We start from the raw sequence: 9,735 nt of genomic DNA, 5'->3' as shown, positions 1-9,735 counted from the left end.
TGTCAGAAAATAGCCAGGCTTAGTACAAGATCATCTGTGGAACAAGGCAGCTGATGTAAGCATGAAGCAATCTTTATGGATTGTCTTGAAATCAGCTAAGTGTCATGACCAGCTTTGGCCTCCTCCAACCTCACTGGCCTGTCTTTAACATTGTCTGGGGGCTCCTGTCACTTTCTTGCAGGGTGTGAGTATAACTCCAGCCCTGGGCCTGCCAGAACCCTTTGGGAAATTGAGTAAAGTATAACAGAGTGGAAAGAGGGTTGCATTAGGAACCAGCAGCCCTTGTTCCTGGATGGTCTGTGAGACCCTGAGCTTTCTGGCGCTGCCTGCTTCATCTGTGTGCCTATCTCAAAGTCAGAGCCGTCAGGAAGTCAGCTGTGTGTTGACCACAGCGAAAAGCAAATCAAGAGAAACCTGAGAATGATTGCAGTGTTGGCATCTATTGAGCAAGTACTCTGTGCTTGGCATGTGCCAGGTGCTTCCCATACATCTCATTCCATTCAGCACTCTCACTACTCCTGGCAGAGGCAGTTTATTATTATTATTATTATTACACAGATAGATGAGATGCATGCACTTCCCATGAGGTATATTCAGCCTGTATTGTGTTGCCATGTGATAGACACAGTTGAAGGTGTACAAAGACTTTATAGGTGACTCTAAGTCAAATTGTTCAGGCAAACTAATATCAAGCAAAAATGGCCAAGGGTAACATTTGGAGAGCTGGGTGGTGAGGATGTGAGAATTCACGGCATTGTGCTCCAAACTTTTCTACTTGAAAGCTTTTTAAAAAAGGGAGCAGGAAGTGAGTCTCCCTCCCATCCCCGTCTCCTTCCTAGGGCTCCTCTCCCAGGGAACCAGCACTGACCCTGGCTTCCTCCTTGTTGTCCTAGAAGTACTCAGTTTATGTGGGCGATTGCACAGGTCCATTCTCTATTTCTGGTGCCTCATTGGTAGAATTTTTTTACACTTTTCTAATGAGTTTTTATTATTAGTTAACTCATGATTCAGGGTCCTAGGATAGGGACCACCATACACCCACATTCCCCCTCACCACCCTAGGAGAAGGACTGGACAGAGGAGAGGTATAGTGTAGCCAGTTCAGATCTTCCCAGGAAACCTACTGTCTTAGTTTCTTTTCTTGTTGTTGAGACCAGAGTTAAAGGAGGAAAGGTTTATTTAGCTCCCAGTTTGTAGAGGTTTCAGTCCATAAGCAGCTGGATCCAAGGCAGGGTGGCATGGCAGACAGGCATTGCAGAGGAGAAACAGTTTGTGGCAGGCAGCAGACAGCAAAACAACAAAGGATGGCCACAGCTCTTTCCCTTACATCTTATCCAGGCTTTTGGCAGATAGCGCTCACACCCATCCTGACACCCTTGATCCTAGCATTGTACCATGAACAAATCCCAGCATGGCACACTTTAGATCCACCTCTGAAAAAGACATCGCCTATGACCATATGAGGCTTTGGGGGGACACAAGCCATAACACCTACCTTTTGTTCAGTGTTCATCCCAGGCTGAGACTCAGGATATGATGCAGAGGGATTTGTACAGTCTTGCCCACAGGAACATCGACTCCCTCCATTTCTGTGAGGTTGACTGCCGTAGACACCCCTGAACCAGTTTACAGCTTAATGTTGAGTTTTGTTTTTGTTGTTGTTGTTGTTTTTTTGGATTTTTACCGGTACCAGGAATCGAAGAGTTTTGGTTTTTAAAACTTTATAAGTGTGACTTTTTAGAAGAAGCCATTGAGTGAATTCCCATATGTTCATCCTCAAGTGAGAGTGATTACAGTAAATATCAAATAAATATCCCAATTAAATTTTGGGACTGGGAAATACTTTGTGTTTTGTTTTGAGACAGAATCTCACTATGTCGTGCAGGCTGGTCTCAAACTCAAGGCAATCCTGCCTCAGCCTCTTGAGTGCTGAGATTACAAGCATGTGCTATCATGCCCAACACGAGAAATGTTTTTCTTTTAAAACTTTGTTCAAGATTTTGGGATATTTGCATATATGTGATTATCTTGGGAATGAAACCCAAGTTCAAATCAGAAATTTCTTTATGTTTCACGTACAACCTATAGCCTGAAGTTTATTTTATACAGTACTTCAGTGCATATGTGTTTTCACTGCAACCTGTGGTATCATATCAGTACTCAAAGAGTTTTGGATTTTAGACCACTTGGATTTTGGATTTTCAGATTAAGGATGCTCTACCTGTGTTTTCTTGCCCAAGATTACCCATAGAGGGAGCCCTCTTGTTTGACTGCAGCCCCAAAGCCAAAGCTGCCACCCAGGGACTCAAGAGGTAGATGCGTGACTTTCAAAAGTGTTAACACTTGTGTTCTCTGGCCTTAGCCATTTTTGGGGGGGCTACAAATCACACATAGTTTGGCTTTGCAGCAGGAAAAGATTTCTGAGAAAGCTCTGTTCACACACTGTGGGTAAATAAAATACTCCATTTCCAGACCCAAAAGCGACACCTCCTCCTGTCTAGCTGTTTGGATGCTGATTACATGATGAGCTAAGATTTTGTATGGAAGGAAACTAACTTTGTTTAATACATGGGCACCTTACCTATTTTATATCACTGGAGTGGAAAGATATCTCTGTGACTCAGTCATAATGCCCGTCTTTTCCTATGTATCATGGATTGGTTGATTGATTGATTGATTGATTGTTTGAGTTGGGGTCTCACTTTGTAGTTCAGACTGGCCTGGAACTCAATATGTAGCCCAGCCTGGCCTTGAACTTGTGGCAATCCTCCTGCCTCAGCTTCCAAGTGCTAGGATTAGAGGCCTATGCCACCATGCCTGATCAGTTGTTATATTTAGAGAGACAAAATGGCATTGTACTATCTCTGGATCTGTGCAATAAATTATTAAAATAATGAGTATGGTCCTATTGTTATTATTTTTGTCTTTTTGAGACAGGGTCTCACTCTGCAGTTCAGGGTAGCCTTGCACTCCTTTGTAGCTCAGGCTGGCCTTGAACTTGCGGCAATCCTCTTACCCCAATCTCCCAAGTGCTGGGATTACAGGTGTGCACCACCACACCTGCAGTGTAGTCCTTTTAAACATATTTGTATCATATCAGTATGTAAAAGATTAGTTTAGCCAAGTAGGACTATTATTTTATTAATGTCCAATATGTATAGTAACTTGAAGTAGACTGGGTTTTTTTGCCATTTAGACTATGTATATAAATGTGTATTTTCAAAAATTTGCAACTCTTAAAAGATTTATATTACCTTAAAATATAGCATAAATAGCTGTTAAAATAAATTTTGCCACTTCAAGGAATTTGTATTGCAAAGTTATAAAAAAAAAAAAAGTGGGCAATTCTGGGAGTGGTGGCACACACCATAGCCCAGCACTCGGAAGGCTGAGGCAGGAGGATCACTGTAAGTTTGAGGTCAGCATGGGCTATGTAAGTGAGTTCAAGGTCAACCTGCACTACATAGTGAGACTGCCTCAAAAAAAAAAATGGGCAAAATGATATATATAACTCATGGCAACTACTTCTAATAATAAGGAAAATAACCTAAATATTCATGGGTCCAGACTAAAAAGCATTTGGTACATTTATAAAATGGGAGATTATGGCGATAGAGTAAGGAAGCATTCTGCATATGAAAGGCAGAGCCATCTTTCCCAAGAATTTCTGCAGAATGGTTAAAAGGGAAATGGGGGGGCTGGGGATTTAGCTCAGCGGCATAAGCTCCTGCCTTGCAAGCAGGCAGTCGTGAGTTCGATCCCTGGTACCGATAAAAATGAAAAAGACAAAAAAAAAAAAAAAAAAAAAAAGGGAAATGGGAAAAAGCAGACACAAACCCCAGTATGGGCTAAAATGGGGGATACCGGACAATACTTTCGACAATTTTATTTTTTAAAAACTTTCTACTTTGAAATCATTATTCATAGACGGCTGCAAACATGACTTAAAAGGTCCTCTGTTTCCTTTACTGTGTCCCCCAGCACTTACGGATCAGGTAACTGTAGTAACCAGAAACTGATCCTGCTGCAATGTCCAGTGGTGTTCTGTGTCCTTTCACCACCTGTGGAGTGGCCACCAGCACAGGGGAGATGCAGACCTCTCCAGAGCATCACCACAAAGAGCTCCCCTGAGCCACCCACAGGAGCAGTCCCCCACTACCCCGGCAGCCATAATTTTGTTCTCCATTTCTATAACTGTGTCATCTGACGCTATTACATAAAAGAAGTCGTACAGCATGAGATGGGCTTTCACTATTTAGTGCAGCTCCCTTAATATCCGTGCAAATTGTTGCCCATATCGCCAGTTGCTCCTTTATTTTTGAAGCATCCAGATTCCACGGTGATGCTGTGTCTGCTTCTCTGATCGCTCACCTGAGTATGGTCGAACCCTTGTGCGTTTTCAGTTTGGAGCTATTACAAATGTAGCTGCTGTGAGCAATCTTGTACAGGTTTTCATGTGAACATAAGTTTTCATTTTTTCTGGGATAAATGCCCAAGAGTGTGCTTGTTAGGCTCTAGGAAAAGTGTGTGCTTAGTTTTTTGAGGAACTGCCAAATTATTTTCCAGAATGCTGCACCCTTTTACATTTCCAACCACAGTTTTCTTTTTACACAAAATGTTACCGACTACTGTTAACACGCTGGCAGTGGGCCAAAGGCACATGAGAAGCTGAGACACTTTTATTTTCTAGAGGAATTTAATATGCATCAGATGAGGGAAAAAGGCAGGTCAAGATGAATCTCTTCGCTGGCCCACAAAATTCCACATTTAGCCTCTTAGTTTATTGGAATAATTCTTCTATCAAGCTAACTTTTTCCTTAAATTTAAAAAAATTTTTATTTTGATACAGGGTCTTGCTAAGTCATGAGGTTGCCCAGGCTGGGCTCAAACTTGCCTCTTCCTGCCTCAGCCTCCCAGATTACAAGTGTGTGCCACCACACTTGGCTTAGTCTAAGTTTTTGTTGGAAGCTTCAGTGAGAGACATGTTTCATAAGCCACCTGGTCATACCTTTTTATCTCTGATCCAGACTTGTACTCGGAATGAGGGCTGCCAAAGAAGCTCACATCCGTTCTAGAATAATAAAGTTAGCTAGGTACCTTAGAGGGTCATTTCAGAACCATCCTACTGAGGGGTCCTGTACCTACACACGGGCTCTCAGCAATGGGCTTTAGTTGTTAGAGTGCAAACGTCTAGTCACACTCACCTGCATCAGGAGTCCAGGCCTGGGACCACGCTGCTCTGCTCAGTTACAGAGGCTGCATTTCCTCACTTGAGTGTTTGAGGGCTTAGGTAACAAGCAGAAACACCACCTACCAGGCCTTCCCATCCTTCTGCAGAGAGCTTTAGAGCACCTACAGGCCAGCCAAGGATACGGTAGTGAGCAAAGACAGGGCCTTAAAGTGCCACAAAGAGAGCGTAAGTATATTCCTCGGCCTGGTCTGGGGCACGTGGCTAGCTTTTAGGAACTATTTCTGTTATTACAATCAGTCCTTGTTTATAGATTTGAATGCAATATAACGTGGCCAGTGTTACACATTTTGTATACTATCATATATGTATTTTTTATATGGTGTTGGGGGTTGAATCCAGGACCTTACATGTGCTGGGCAAGTGCTTACCACTGAGCTACACCACCAACCCTCCCCTGGTCTAGTACATTCTTCAGTGTAGTCAGACATTAAAATATAGAATTGTTAGGAGCTGTGCTGGTTTCATCTTGCCTCTAACATCAGATCGGTTACTTATAAAATCACTCACTTTGTGCTCAAAACCTAGGGTTTCTTGCTTAAGAGTCTCTTGCACAAAATATGAAGAAAGACTGTTTATAAACTTACAGAAAGCCCTTTACTGAGTGTTTGAAGGTTGGTATATTACCAAAAGACTCCCACAACAATAAAAGACAGTTTCATTGTTGATGAAAGTCAACACATTTCATAAATACTTAATCAGTAATATAAAATTTAGCAGAGGAAAAACCCTTAGAGGAAATTAATTTTTAAAATTCTTAAAAATGCCAAAAAGTGCTGAAGATATAGTTCAGTGGTAAACTACTTTTCTATCATTGGAAAGCCTTGGGTAGATTTCCCCCAAAAAGGCAAAAAATAAGGCAGCTGGATGAATGCAAAAATATAAGAAGAGGTCTGAATTTGCAGCCAACTGTTCATTCCATAAAGTGAACGCGTGGACTGGTAACCAGGCCAGCTGGGGTACATGGCTGAGGTCAGAATGGTCTGTTCTGGGGCAGAACCAATATGGCAGCCATGGACAGATTTGAGCATATAGAAAAGGAAAAATAGTTTTCCTCAATTCTTATAAGTTCACTGTTGGAACAGACTCTTGTAACAAAAGACAGGTTAATAAGAGGAAAACAAAAATTATTAAGATACATATTTCATATCTCCATGGGGGATACTCAGGGAATGAGCAGTTCTCGAAGAGGTAGCTTTGAATTCAGCTTTGTTCTAACATTTTCAAGAAAGAACAGTATATTTTTCAAAAGTGAAAAGACAAAGGATTTTGAGTCTCTAGCGGTGGCAGTTTGTGGGAAGGTAAATCAGTGACAGATAAAGACTAGTTAGTAGAGGTTGTGCACTGGAGATTCCTCCCCTGCCATCTGAAGGTCTACAGTCATCTTGAGTGGAGAGAAAAGCAAACAGGACATATTTTGTCTCTGAAAATCCATTTTCTGCTTTCAGGCAAGCAGGGTGAGGGCAGAGAGTTTCCTGCATCAGCTAGCTTGTCAACTACCCGCAGCTCTACTGTCCTTATTTGGAGGTATTTGGGGCTGTCATATGTGATCTCCCATAGGCTTAGTATAGGGCTGGTGAGAAAGCCCTACTGGGTGGGTTCAGGTCACATCCCTGCTTGCCAGAGGTGGTGAGAGGGAATTCGGAGCCCCCTTGGTGTCCACAAGGGAAGCTGGGGTACTGCCCCCCGTGTGGATCCAGACAACCATGCCTGTTTCCAAATAGGAACAGACAGATGCTTATCTCAGGGTTACCTTGTTGGGTAACAAGGACCGCAGTCACCTTCACCAGCCCTTTGGCAGTCGGACAGAAGTTCCCCAGCCTGAGTTTCTGATGCAAAAATGCCCCTGTGAGCCAGTTATGTGGTACACTCTGCTAGGCTGAGATCCAAAGATCACAAGTTTGAACCCTACCCAGGCAACTTAGCAAAACCCTCTCTAAAAAAAAATACACACATTCACATTGCTGGACTGAGATGGTAGCTAATGTCTCTGGAAGCTCTGAGATTTCCGGAGATTTCACAGCTGTCGGCACTCCTCTGTCCCCACCCCCTTAACCTTTTCAATAACCCTGGGGTCGACTGGCGATAAGGAGGACAAGGCTTTTGGTTGGGCACTTGAAGACAGCCCAGACTTTGCTATAACAAAGGTTAATGTTTTATCATCTCCCTGAGCCATTTCCCCAGGCTCTCTGAAAGTAAATGTTAAGGTGATGAAAACACTAGAGTTGGGTTCTGGTTCATTTGAGAGCCCTCACCCTCAGTGTGCACCTTGGGAGCACCGACCTTTCTCTGTGGCCTGGACCTTTGTAAATGTGGGTTTAGGCTGTCAGCACTGATTTAAAGAGATTTGCTTTGTTCTGCTTCTGAGAAAGAACTGACATTCACAGCAGGGTTTGTGGGGTTAATGGTGAAACCTGAGGTGGCTTCTTTCCTCCCTGGAGGGACAGAGTGAGTCAGATGTTTGCACAGAAGGCTGTGGTGTCAAATCCGCACATCCACAGCCTTCTGCCTTTACCACTTCCAACCAGGAAGGTGTGCGGCAAAACAGTTTTAATTGCTAAACCCTAGCTGCAAACCCAAATGTCTGGATTTTGTAAGAGCTGAGTGTGAACAGCTGTGAACAGTGAAGATTTTGTGCTCCCATCATTTGCTTGCTTGCATGTGCTCAAGCCCACATCAGGGGCCTTGGCCATTTGCTGCTGGGTGCTTTCCCCCTGGCCAGAGACCAAAGCCTTTCCTGCAGGTTGAGCTTCATTCCTGCTCTTCACTGAGATCTGCGGGACTTGTGTCTACCCCCATCTCCTGGGGACTCTGTGGCAGCTCAGAATCATCACACCTACTGGAGTTGGTCTGAAGCTCAGTTCAGAGTTTTGGTGGACAAGAGATAAAACTTTCTTATCTAGTGTTCAGCTCTGCTTCTAACTGCAGCCTTTCCTTGGGCACCAAGTTCTCACAGCCCTGCAGACTGGGGCAAGGCCAAGGGAAGGCAGGGATGAGTTGCCTGTGGGTGGTCAGTCCATGGAACTGATCGAAGGATCTGTGGGTCCTGCCAGTGTGGCTTTCCCACCATCCCAGTCCTGTCTGAGGTTGCCTAGTGATTGGATTTCCTCCCATGGGCTTCCACACTCTGGATCACGTTCCCAGGCTGCTCCCTTATTGGCTGCAGGAAGGAAGAGAAGAAAACAGCAAGAGCCAATGGTGAAGATTAGCACCTTCCAGCAGGATCAGGCCTGTTGCCAGTTCTTTTTATGCTGGCTCTGTGTTACTAGATGGGAATTTGTAGACATCTTTTTTAAAAGAAATTTTAAAATGATTTAAAAATACTATACTAATATTATTTTCATTTTACAGATCAGAAAACTAAGGCTCAGTGAAATAAAAAAAAAAAAAAAACAAACTATCATGCAGCAAGTGATAATAGCTAGGTCTTGAATCCCAGGCTTCCTGATTCTGGAGTCCAAAACCTCAGTTATGAACTCACTATATCTTAGATACTTAAAAAATGCTGGTGCTAGAAACCTGCTAGTATTTTTTTTTTTTTTTTTTTTTTTTTTTTTTGGTCTTTTTCCTTTTTTTCGGTACCGGGGATCGAACTCACGACTGACTGCCTGCTTGCAAAGCAGGTGCTTATGCCGCTGAGCTAAACCTCCAGCCCCCTGCTAGCATATTTTAAAGTTATATTTTTATACTTGTTTTCATTTCGGCTTAGATTTTATACTATAGTCCTATCCAACTCTCAGTGGGACTATAACACTCAGCACCCAGCAGTTACCCCAGCTGCCAGGCCTGTGTTACAAGCTCAGTAAATACTGATTGATTATACATGCACAAGTGATTTTGCTTTTTCACTTCTGTATGTGAATCAAATGTGGCAGAAAAAGAAAGAGGTTGCCAGAGGCATTGCATTCTCTAAAAAATAGGGGAAGTCCCTTTAGTTTTGCTTTTTTATAAAAAGTTAAATCTACTCAGACTTCAGCTTAGATTCATTTTGGCCTCCTAGATAGTTCCCAGTCTAATTTGCTCTGGGATGCAGCCCTGCAGAGTCTGTGCATGACATACAGATAGACAGACAGACAGACAGACAGACAGACCCACCTTGGTTTTAAATCCTGGATACTTGCTGTCTGTGTGACCTGGATTGGTCACACAGCCCTCTGACTTCTGTGTCCTTTTCATAAAATAGGAGCAATATAGAATGTACTTTAGGGACAGCAAAAAGTCAGTGGGCATCCAGGGTCTACTTCCAGTCTTTGTTAATGAAGTCAATCTCATCAGATGATCTTATCAATTTAAATTTTAATCCTAAATTTCTCCTGTAACCTCAAGTACAGGATGCCATCCCTTTGGATGAAATGAGGAATTCATGCTTATGAGTACAGTTTACAGCTGATACACTTTCAGCTGTGAGGGAGAGAAAATGCTGACTCAACATGGCTCAAACAGTAAGGAAATACATCATCTGAAGGCGTGAGGGTTGACTTAGTGGC

This window comes from Cavia porcellus, unplaced genomic scaffold (assembly GCF_034190915.1).
Source record: "Cavia porcellus strain 051 isolate PalLab524CR breed Dunkin Hartley unplaced genomic scaffold, mCavPor4.1 scaffold_10, whole genome shotgun sequence".
NCBI classification, from domain to species: domain Eukaryota; kingdom Metazoa; phylum Chordata; class Mammalia; order Rodentia; family Caviidae; genus Cavia; species Cavia porcellus.
The sequence above is the reverse complement of the archived record's forward strand: the minus strand, read 5'-3'. Positions refer to the sequence as shown.